The 11,479-nt window shown below is 43.6% G+C and overlaps 1 long non-coding RNA gene across 1 annotated transcript; it reads right to left on the bottom strand.

The window, feature by feature from the left end:
- Positions 1–3,299: 3,299 nt before the first annotated feature.
- Positions 3,300–10,884, bottom strand: LOC146809401 (uncharacterized). Its single transcript, XR_014966424.1, has 3 exons — positions 10,795–10,884; positions 10,442–10,570; positions 3,300–4,281 (listed from the first exon to the last, which is right to left on the bottom strand). It is a non-coding gene; the product is annotated as an uncharacterized LOC146809401 (long non-coding RNA).
- Between the last annotated feature and the right edge of the window lie 595 nt (positions 10,885–11,479).

Raw genomic sequence — 11,479 nt, 5'->3', positions numbered from 1 at the left:
TACGCACCTGCGTTCGCTACGAGAGGTACAGACCTGATATGATTTTAGCAGCCTACACAAGCAACCCTGCACTCTTCCTACTCCCTGCTGACGAGCGGCAACTACCGCGAAACACGTGTCCAGGGATGGCTAACGCTACTCTGACTTGCACGCACCACTGAGCATAGGCGTACCCGCCGACGCTGACTACAGGGACCACAATTCTTCGGGGTAACACGCTAGTGGGTGGAGCAGTGTGCGACCAACTTGGTGATACATATTTAGTGGCTCTCTGATTCCCGGAGTCGACGGGCTCATGGTTACGCACCTGCGTTCGCTACAAGAGGTACAGACCTGATATGATTTTAGCAGCCTACACAAGCAACCCTGCACTCTTCCTACTCCCTGCTGACGAGCGGCAACTACCGCGAAACACGTGTCCAGGGATGGCTAACGCTACTCTGACTTGCACGCACCACTGAGCATAGGCGTACCCGCCGACGCTGACTACAGGGACCACAATTCTTCGGGGTAACACGCTAGTGGGTGGAGCAGTGTGCGACCAACTTGGTGATACATATATAGTGGCTCTCTGAGCCCCGGAGTCGACGGGCTCATGGTTACGCACCTGCGTTCGCTACGAGAGGTACAGACCTGATATGATTTTAGCAGCCTACAAAAGCAACCCTGCACTCTTCCTACTCCCTGCTGACGAGCGGCAACTACCGCGAAACACGTGTCCAGGGATGGCTAACGCTACTCTGACTTGCACGCACCACTGAGCATAGGCGTACCCGCCGACGCTGACTACAGGGACCACAATTCTTCGGGGTAACACGCTAGTGGGTGGAGCAGTGTGCGACCAACTTGGTGATACCCTCTTGTACGTTGATTTTTCTCTTCCTTTCTCCCTTTGTCAGTGTTTTCCAATGACTCTGTTCCCCTCTTTTTCTATCTTTTTCTCTGTTGTTCTGGTGAAAATCTCATGATAACAAATAAGCATTGGTGCCCAAAAATGAGTGCTGGATTTGGCAACAGATTGCACAAATGACAGACTGTGTGTTGATGTTGTGATAAAAGCACAGTGAAGTGTTTGCTGAGGACGAATTGAGTGAGCTGCAGACATTGGAGCAATAGAGTCAAAGGGCAGTGTTGCTGAAAGAGGAAAAGAGAAAGGAAAGGTGCATACAATGTGAGTTGTTACAGAGCGCATTCCACATTGTGCAGCACTGTTCCTAACAGGTATTTTTATTTCCATGATATATTTTCCTACCTCAGAAAGAGAAGTAGTTGGGTCGGTCCTGTCCAGAATGAAGCCTGTAGCCAGCAGCCAATACACTTTCCCTACGCTGTTAATGATTAACATCATACCCCAGACACGTTCAGTTTCACTGGCTTGGATTGAAATGGCTTTTTTTCTTTTTCAAGAAGGAAGCACATGCTGAAAAGTGTGATCTCTCCATCGAATAGTACTACTTTCTGTGGAGCCCTCCTGTGACTAGGGCCATTTAAAGGCTGCACTGTGGTGGCACAAAGGTTCAGCAAACACTTTTCAGCGGGCATCTGCTGGCAAAGCCTCACCATTAAGTGGCAAACCCCGCAAGACACACGCAAAACTCCGGTTTAATTCTAGGTTTTTGATGGAGTTTGGCTGAGCAGGGAGGCCAGGAATGGGGGTGTGGCTGTCCACTGCTGTCTGTTTACATCCCCTCCCACCCACCCTTGCAAGGGGAGTGTGAACTCTGCCACTCAGAAGCAGCATCTCCTGTAGGGGGCCTCCCTGTCAATCCTAAAGGCCAGGGTTGGAGGAGGGGCGCACACCAAATACTGTATCTCCTGGCCCGTTGTCTTTCTATATGGGGCAATGGGCTGTCGGACAGTCTGTGCTAGGTTAGGTAGGAGCTGCTGCGGCCTCTCGAGTTTAGTGGAGCAGCAGAGCAGACCCAAATATTGTTGGAATCAAACGCCCACATCAGGTCTCAGACACTGCTGGTCCTCAGGTACCGTCCGAATGCCCGCCTTCCCAGTCTGACTCTTCTGTGCTGCGAAGCTCGAGGGAGAGACCGAGAGTTCAAAACAAGAGGAACCAATAACACGCATTTGCAATGCAATAGGTCTCGCATTATTAAAGTTTGAGCTATTGGCATTGCTAAATAATGCAACACCAATAGCTCAAATTTTAATAATGTGAGACCTATTGCATTGCAAATGCTTGTTAAAATCGCAAACACCTCTCTTCACTTTTTACACCATCATCTAAAAATGCTTTCTTTTGTGCCAAATCGAGTCTTTTCCTATTTCTCTCTTAGCCCGCTTAGCCAGCAGACATTTGAGAGAGAGTACATAGTAGCATGCAATGTACAATTTTTTAAGCTGTGTTTAATTTACAGTATTACAGTTTTTCTTTCTGCTTTATGCAAAGGCACCCTCACGCGAACCCAGTTCCATCCGCACTTTTTGACATGTATACAGACCAACATAAACAAGGGTATGACTCTGAGCACACACTCACACGCATGGTTGTAAATACACACACTAAACTGCAGTCAGGGCTGTAAACACAAACACACTATGCTGCAGTTAGGGTTGTAAACACACGCACAATGCTGCACTCAGGGCTGTAAACACACACACACTATACTGCAGTCAGGCCAGGTTATGCTGCACTCAGTGCTGTAAACACACATTATGCTCCAATCTTGGCTGTAAACATACACATACAATACAATACAAGAAGGCCCTGGGAGAGCTGTACGTGCACACTTCGCGGCAGTGCACACCTTGCTACACACATTGTCACACACACATACACACTCTCTCTCTCTGTATGGCATGGGATATGCGGAGTATGACACCTGCACAGTCTCGCACGCGGCGGTTAAGGGGTGTAAATACACGCACACTGGAAGACATGACATCAACTAACGGGCCAGGGGGATCTGAACACGTGCACATTAGCACATGCACACATGAACATACACAAACAGACGCACATACTGCTAGGCGTGACAGCCACACTGCAAGGTGGGGGGAGGATCAGTGCAAACACGCACACTGGAAGGCATGATACGCACATACAGGTGCAGGGGTGGATGTAAACACACGCGCACAGACACAAGCAAGACTCACAGCCGAACACGGCGGCGCACTTCCACGGAACCCGAAGGCAGACAGATTGAGCCCCGGACACGAATCAAACAAGCACTGGTGGTGAGCATGGCAGTCAGTGGCACTGCATATGTTCCACCCAAATGAAGTGACATTTTAGCGGATGCACGTGGTGTTAGTAATTTTGCGCAATAATCTCTCCACGCAAGGTAACTTAGCGTAAAAGGCCATTTATTAGGACAGGGTTGGACAACCATAACCAAACATCACACAAACCCCCCAACAATCCCCAACAACATAACTTCTCATTCTTCCATTCTCTCCCATACTCCAACTACTCCATCCCACTTCACACAGCAACCGCCTCACTTATCCCATTCGCTTCCTCACTTCTCTTCCAACCTCCTCCATCATCTCCATTCGTCATAAACTGGTATGACGCACCCCCACCTTTCACCAGTATCCCCCTCCCCGGAAGGGTGAGTATGCCCGTCATGGACTCCTCCCCCCTCCCAAATCCGCCAACCTGGGAACCCCCGGAGGGCGGTTACCTGCCCCACCCCATTCCAGTGCACCTTTCGCCCTCACACTCTCCGACACCAGATAGACTCATTCCATAAACCACTAATAACATCCCTCAATTCCATCATGTAGTATGCATTGCCCATGTGCGAAAGGTGCACGCCATCGTCTCTAAAAAGCAGGGGCTCCTCAAGCCGCAATCCAGTGTGTGCCAGCACTTTGATCCCACTGTTCTCACAAAATACCCACATCGCCCTATTCAATTTCCTTCGGGCTCGTTCCACCGCTGCGGGCTTCAATGCCCCCCTCCAGATCCGACGAGGGATGAACTCAGTCCACACAATGCAGGCGCCAGCCAGATTGCGTTTCATAGCCTCCAAGTCCCTTTGCATCAAATACAGCAACGACACCCCTGATTGCTTCACCAGGTCATTCTCCCCCAGGTGGATGACGAGCAAGTCCGGACAGCCCCTCTGCGAAACTTTGTCAGCCAGGGCAATAGCTCCCCCCAGCGCATCCCACTCTTGCCCCACCAATGTACCTCGTGATGGCTGCTTCTCAGGCCCAGGCTACGACCGTACACCTGCCTGTCGGAATACTTGGAGGCCCAATGCACAAATGAATGTCCAACGATCCAGGTAGCCGTCTTGGCTCCCGGACCCCCAACACAACCTACGAAGAAAAGAGAAATTAGAACACGAAACATAACAGAACCGCCCCACAGCCGTCGCTCCCCTGCGCACCTTGCCGCTCTACTTCCTCACGTACCGCTCACAACAGCGCGACCTCCATCTACCAATCCGCCTGATCTTGTCCCAGGACCACCCCAGCCGAGCTGCCGCCGTCACCGCGCCGATCCGGAAAGAGTGCGTCCCATACCCCGCCGGGTCCCTACCTAGTCGCCTCACTGCCATACGCAACACCGCCAGCAGCTGAAAAGCCGTGACCCGTTTCCCGGAAGCATGACAAAAGATCTCTCCTACACTCCTACCCACCTGTCCGCAAAAGGCTCTCCATTCTCGCACAGGACAAGCACCTGCCCCTCCCGACTCGCACAACCACACCCATGTGCCTCTTCCAGCCTGGTCTGTTTTCGACCGCCCCAGCCAAATACCCAGGCGCGCTCCATCCATTCGAACGTCCTCAAATCCCCTACCCGGAGCACCTCTAGCCCCCAACAACTCCGAAACCCGGAAGGCCCCAAAAAACATCCACGTCATGCACAACCGAAACAGCGCCACCTCCACCACGTCATAACAACAGAAACTCAATTCCGCCAATATGTCCAACAGCAATTCAAACGTAATAGCTGCACGCACGGCTGCCCCCCCAGTCCCCCCCCGCACCCTACCCCAACCCTTCAACATCTTACTCAGCAACTCACTCCTTGCGGGATCAAACCCCAAATAAACCATCCCATAGAAGGAAATCCCCGCCAACTTCCCTGCAATCGTAACTGGTGACAAACCCTTGTCCATGCAGTGCAAAACATACCTCATCACGCCCTGCTCACAATCCCCCTGTGACATACGCCAGGCATCCTTCGACTATCCCAGAAAAGCACCCAACTCAGCCCAAGCCAAACGATACGCCCGCCTTGTAGAATCCGCAACAGACTTCTCAACCAACTCCACCACTCTCACTCCCCCCAGTTCCAGATACCCTCCGGCACCTTAGTCTTGAAAACCTCTGCTCCTGGCGCCAACCTTCTGAAACGCTGCCACTGTGAACGAGACAATGCATCCGCAATGTCATTGCTAGCGCCCGGCACATGCTTCGCGCGAAACAGCACATTGAAACGCAGACACAGAAGCATAAAACTTCGCAGCAAACGCAGCACCCGCAGATCCCTTGCCCTCTGATGATTCACCAGGTCAACCACCGTCCGGTTGTCCACATGGAACAACACTGATCTGTTCTGAAATTCCGGCCCCCACACCTGCAATGCAACCACGAGCGGAAAGAACTCCAAAAACGCGATACTCCTGCCCTGTGTCAACCAGTGCGCCGGCCACTGCTCCGCGCACCATCTCCCGTCCCAGAAAATGCCAAAACCTTGTGCCCCAGCTGCATCCCAAAAGATTTGCACCTGCCACACCATATAACTGATGGATAGTGTAGGGGTACAATTTACTATTCCAACTCCAAGAAGGTGCAGCAGTCGGAAAAGTGTTGGATGGTGTAGGGGTACATTTCTCTATTTTAACTCCAGAAAGATGCAGTACTTAGGAAAGTCTTATGTAGTATTAGTTATATTCTATGTCAAAATTTTTAAAAGTTAATCTGAATTTACATTTTAAAACAACGTTAAGTTTTTTTTTTCCTCTTTTTTTTCCAAAGACAATTGTTTTTTTCGTTGCTGAAAGATTCTTTCCAACACATACGTTACAACTGCAGCCAACAGGCCAATTCAACTTTACAAACCTCACCAAGAAAAGCAATTTTTAAAAAACAAGGTATTGTTATACAGCATTGTTTTTAAACCTTCAATATATTAGATTAACCATTTAATTGTTAATGTAAATAAAATCCCAAAATAATTATAAAAAGAGTTGCAGTTTGAAGAATTTTTTTTCAGAACTCCAAGATGGTGCAACAGTAGGGAAAGTGTTGGATGGTGTAGGGGTGCAATTTACTATTCCAACTCCAGGAAGGTGCAGCAGTAGGGAAAGTGATGGATGGTGTAGGGGTGCAAATTACTATTCTAACTCCAGGAAGGTGCAGCAGTAGGGAAAGTGTTGGATGGTGTAGGGGTGCAATTTACTATTCCAACTCCAGGAAGGTGCAGCAGTAGGGAAAGTGATGGATGGTGTAGGGGTGCAATTTACTATTCCAACTCCAGGAAGGTGCAGCAGTAGGGAAAGTGTTGGATGGTGTAGGGGTGCAATTTACTATTCCAACTCCAGGAAGGTGCAGCAGTAGGGAAAGTGTTGGATGGTGTAGGGGTGCAATTTACTATTCCAACTCCAGGAAGGTGGAACAGTAGGGAAAGTGTTGGATGGTGTAGGGGTGCAATTTACTATTCCAACTCCAGGAAGGTGCAGCAGTAGGGAAAGTGATGGATGGTGTAGGGGTGTAATTTACTATTCCAACTCCAGGAAGGTGCAGCAGTAGGGAAAGTGTTGGATGGTGTAGGGGTGCAATTTACTATTCCAACTCCAGGAAGGTGCAGCAGTAGGGAAAGTGATGGATGGTGTAGGGGTGCAAATTACTATTCTAACTCCAGGAAGGTGCAGCAGTAGGGAAAGTGTTGGATGGTGTAGGGGTGCAATTTACTATTCCAACTCCAGGAAGGTGCAGCAGTAGGGAAAGTGTTGGATGGTGTAGGGGTGCAATTTACTATTCCAACTCCAGGAAGGTGCAACAGTAGGGAAAGTGTTGGATGGTGTAGGGGTGCAATTTACTATTCCAACTCCAGGAAGGTGCAGCAGTAGGGAAAGTTTTGGATGGTGTAGGGGTGCAATTTACTATTCCAACTCCAGGAAGGTGCAGCAGTAGGGAAAGTGTTATGTACTATATGTTAAAATGATTTTAATTTTTGCAAAAAGTTATTGTAAATTTGCATTTCTCTACAACGTTCAGTTTTCTCATTTTTTCCTTTTATCACTTTTGCAGACAATTGTTTTTGTTTTACGATTCCAATCAACACATAAGTGTCTACTCCAGCCTACAGGCCATTCCCACTTAAGAAGACTCAGCAAGAAAACCAATTTAAAAAAAACAAGGTATTTTTAAACAACATTATAAGGTGCAGCAGTAGGGAAAGTGTTGGATGGTGTAGGGGTGCAATTTACTATTCCAACTCCAGGAAGGTGCATCAGTAGGGAAAGTGTTGGATGGTGTAGGGGTGCAATTTACTATTCTAACTCCAGGAAGGTGCAGCAGTAGGGAAAGTGATGGATGGTGTAGGGGTGCAAATTACTATTCTAACTCCAGGAAGGTGCAGCAGTAGGGAAAGTGATGGATGGTGTAGGGGTGCAATTTACTATTCCAACTCCAGGAAGGTGCAGCAGTAGGGAAAGTGTTGGATGGTGTAGGGGTGCAATTTACTATTCCAACTCCAGGAAGGTGCATCAGTAGGGAAAGTGTTGGATGGTGTAGGGGTGCAATTTACTATTCTAACTCCAGGAAGGTGCAGCATTAGGGAAAGTGATGGATGGTGTAGGGGTGCAAATTACTATTCTAACTCCAGGAAGGTGCAGCAGTAGGGAAAGTGATGGATGGTGTAGGGGTGCAATTTACTATTCCAACTCCAGGAAGGTGCAGCAGTAGGGAAAGTGTTGGATGGTGTAGGGGTGCAATTTACTATTCCAACTCCAGGAAGGTGCAGCAGTAGGGAAAGTGATGGATGGTGTAGGGGTGCAAATTACTATTCTAACTCCAGGAAGGTGCAGCAGTAGGGAAAGTGATGGATGGTGTAGGGGTGCAAATTACTATTCTAACTCCAGGAAGGTGCAGCAGTAGGGAAAGTGATGGATGGTGTAGGGGTGCAAATTACTATTCTAACTCCAGGAAGGTGCAGCAGTAGGGAAAGTGTTGGATGGTGTAGGGGTGCAATTTACTATTCTAACTCCAGGAAGGTGCAGCAGTAGGGAAAGTGATGGATGGTGTAGGGGTGCAATTTACTATTCTAACTCCAGGAAGGTGCAGCAGTAGTGAAAGTGTTGGATGGTGTAAATGTTATGTTTTTGGTATTTCATTTATTTTGTCAGGCTAATTTCTTTTTCTTCTCTTCTCTTTTCAGATAATGTCTAGTCTGGAAGCTGCAAAGTTTATTAAATCCAAGAAGGGCAAAAATTTATTAAACCATGGTGGATACATATATAGTAAGGAAAGAATAAGTTTAACTAGAAATCATTGGAGGTGTGTGCAATACTACACTACCCATTGCAGTGGCAGAGCGGTTACTGTTGATAATTTAGTTGTGAAAACTACAGAACATAACCACTCTGCCTCTGCAATGGAGGTAGAAATTAGAGAAACAATAAACGAAATGAAAGCTATTGCAAGCACCTCCAATGATTCTACAGGATCCATTTTAAGAGAGGTTGCACAGCATGTCCCCAGTCATGTTGCTAGTAACATGCCTATAATTCCTAATTTGAGAAGAATTATTCAGAGACAAAAGCAGGCAAGTAACATTCAATTATCTACACCACATTCTTTCTCTGACATTAGAATTCCTCATGATCTTTCTATTTCTTTTTCTGATGAACCTTTCCTTCTGCATGACAACGAAAACCCTCAGAAACGAATTCTCATTTTTAGTACCCCACGTAACCTTGCTAAGTTAGAAAGTAGTGAAATTTGGATGATGGATGGGACGTTTAAAAGTACCCCCCATCCTTTCACTCAAATTTACACTATACATGCTAAAATTAACAATAGTGTTATTCCCTTAGTTTATAGTTTGCTACCTGATAAGACTTCTGCAACATACACTGAACTTTTATCAGTGATTAAAAGTAAAACATCTTCAAGTCCTCGAAAAATAATTATTGATTTTGAATTGAGCATGATCAATGTGATCACTAAAACGTACACGGATACCCAAATTCAGGGATGTTTTTTTCATTTTTCGCAGGCATTTTGGCGTAAATTACAGAAAACATCCCTAGTTGCAGAATATTCTCGGGATAGCAAACTACAATTTGAACTAAAAAAATTAACTGCACTTTGTTTTGTTCCTCCCGATAGTGTGGACGAGTACTACACTGCAATTATAGAATCTGTTTATTATACGAGTAACGAAGAAAAATTGGCACCCATTCTAAATTATTTTGAGGACACATGGATTGGACACCTAAGCAGATCGGGTCGCAGGAGGAAGCCACGATTCCATGTGGAGTGGTGGAACTGCTACACGAGTTGTTTAGAGGGAGAAGCAAAAACAAACAATGCCATTGAGGGATGGCATAACTCCTTCAACCACACAATTGGCAAACCACATCCAAACTTCTACTCTTTTTTGGAAACTTTGAAGAAGGAGCAAAGTTTTCAGGAAATGAGAATAGCCCAAACACTCGCAGGTAGTCTAAACCCACGAGTAACAGTCAAAACAAGGGAAATGTCTGAGAGACTATTGGCAATTCTACAACAATTTTCGTTGTGTGTGGCTATAGACTACCTGGAAAATCTTTCTAACATTCTTTCTTTCTAAAATAATGTATTAACTTACTTTCCTGCTTTGCTTAAAAATGTAATATTTTTCAAATTACAATTGGCATACAATTTTTTTTTCTAAAAACTTTTACAAACAAACAAGTCGGGTCCTTTTTTTTTTTTAACAAATCTTCATTTCAAGCAAAAACTACCAATGTGTTCAAAATTACGGTCCCATAGTATTTGAACAATTTTTCAAAATCGGAACGCCATTAATATAATTACCGATAACTTCCATTATAATTTCTGTCCTAAGAAATCACCAAAACTCAAACATATCTAAATTCTACACGTCAAACCATAATCCAAAATGCACTTTGCTGCTTAATCACCATTTTTTAATCAATCTTTAATTTCCAAAATTTACAAGTGCGCTACTTTTTTTCAATTCGAAATGAAGATCGACATTACTTTTTTTACTTCCTAAGTAAAGAAATCAACTTTCTGAACAGTAACTTTAAATTCTTTAACAGTTACATACTTTTTTAAAATAAAAAAATAACTTTTCGCGACCCGACTTAGGCATACATTAATGACATTAATGTGGACATGTTTAAAAACATTTAAGACATCAATTAGTTTTCCCGCAACCTCTCCTTATTCTTTCCTCACTATATATGTATCCCTTTTAAAGGTTTAATCTATAATATCAAATGAAAGTATTTCCTACCTGACCGCAGATCAGCTTCCTGCTGCTTCCTCCTCCGATGCTCTGCAAAATGGCGCATTACGTCGACGCTCACGTCATTACGTCATCGCGTGCATCAAAATATTCAACGGACTACTTTATTTAACTAATCTGTTAATAAATGTTTATAAATGTAAATAAAATATTAATATGTTTTTTGGAAAATGTTACTTACATTGCATAATTAAATAAAAATATGGTTTATTTTTTCATTATTTTTGTATAAATAAATATTTTCAAAACAATAATTGTTTGCTGTTATTATTTATTAAAAAGTGATTTAAACTTCAAAATTTTAACTATTTAAATGTAAATTTACTAAATATGTTCCTTACCTCGACTCTTTTGTCTTTTCCCTTCAAAACTTCCTCTTTCTTCTCTTTCTGATCCTTCTTTTCTTGTTCCGCGGGTTGTATATTGTGAAGCTGCCAAAATAAATGAAGGACAAATAAGCTCATAGACTTCAATGCAAAACCGTGGGAATTTTTTTTTTAAAGTAAGTACTTTTTTTCCTTCTCTTTTTTTTAATATAATATTATTTTTAAAATGCATTTTTTATTACTCTTTAAATATTTAATTTTTTTTTATATTTGTAAAAATTTTTAAAAAATTTCTCTTAATATTTTTATAAAAAGTCAAAAAGTACTCTTCCATTTTATGGAAAATAATTATACTTTATTTTAGAAACTTAAAAATACTCTAGTATTAATCATTCTTATTACTTATTTTTTTTTACAATACTCAAGTATTGTTAATTTTAGTAAGTACTCTTAATGTTTTTATTTTATTAAATTTATAATATACTTTTTTTATAAAAAAATACTCAAGTACTAAATTAATGTAAAAAACACACTTTTAAATTTTAAAAATACTCAAGTATTAATATTTAGTTACTCACTCTTTTTTTTTATTTTAAATATTAAATACTCTTTCTATTTAGAATAATTCTCAAGTATTAATTTAATTTTTAAAAACTCACTATTAACTCTAATATGTTTCAAATTAAATTTAAAAATACTC

This window comes from Triturus cristatus, chromosome 7 (genome assembly GCF_964204655.1).
Source record: "Triturus cristatus chromosome 7, aTriCri1.1, whole genome shotgun sequence".
NCBI lineage: Eukaryota > Metazoa > Chordata > Amphibia > Caudata > Salamandridae > Triturus > Triturus cristatus.
Note: the sequence above shows the minus strand (reverse complement) of the source record. Positions and strands in the feature narration are given on the sequence as shown.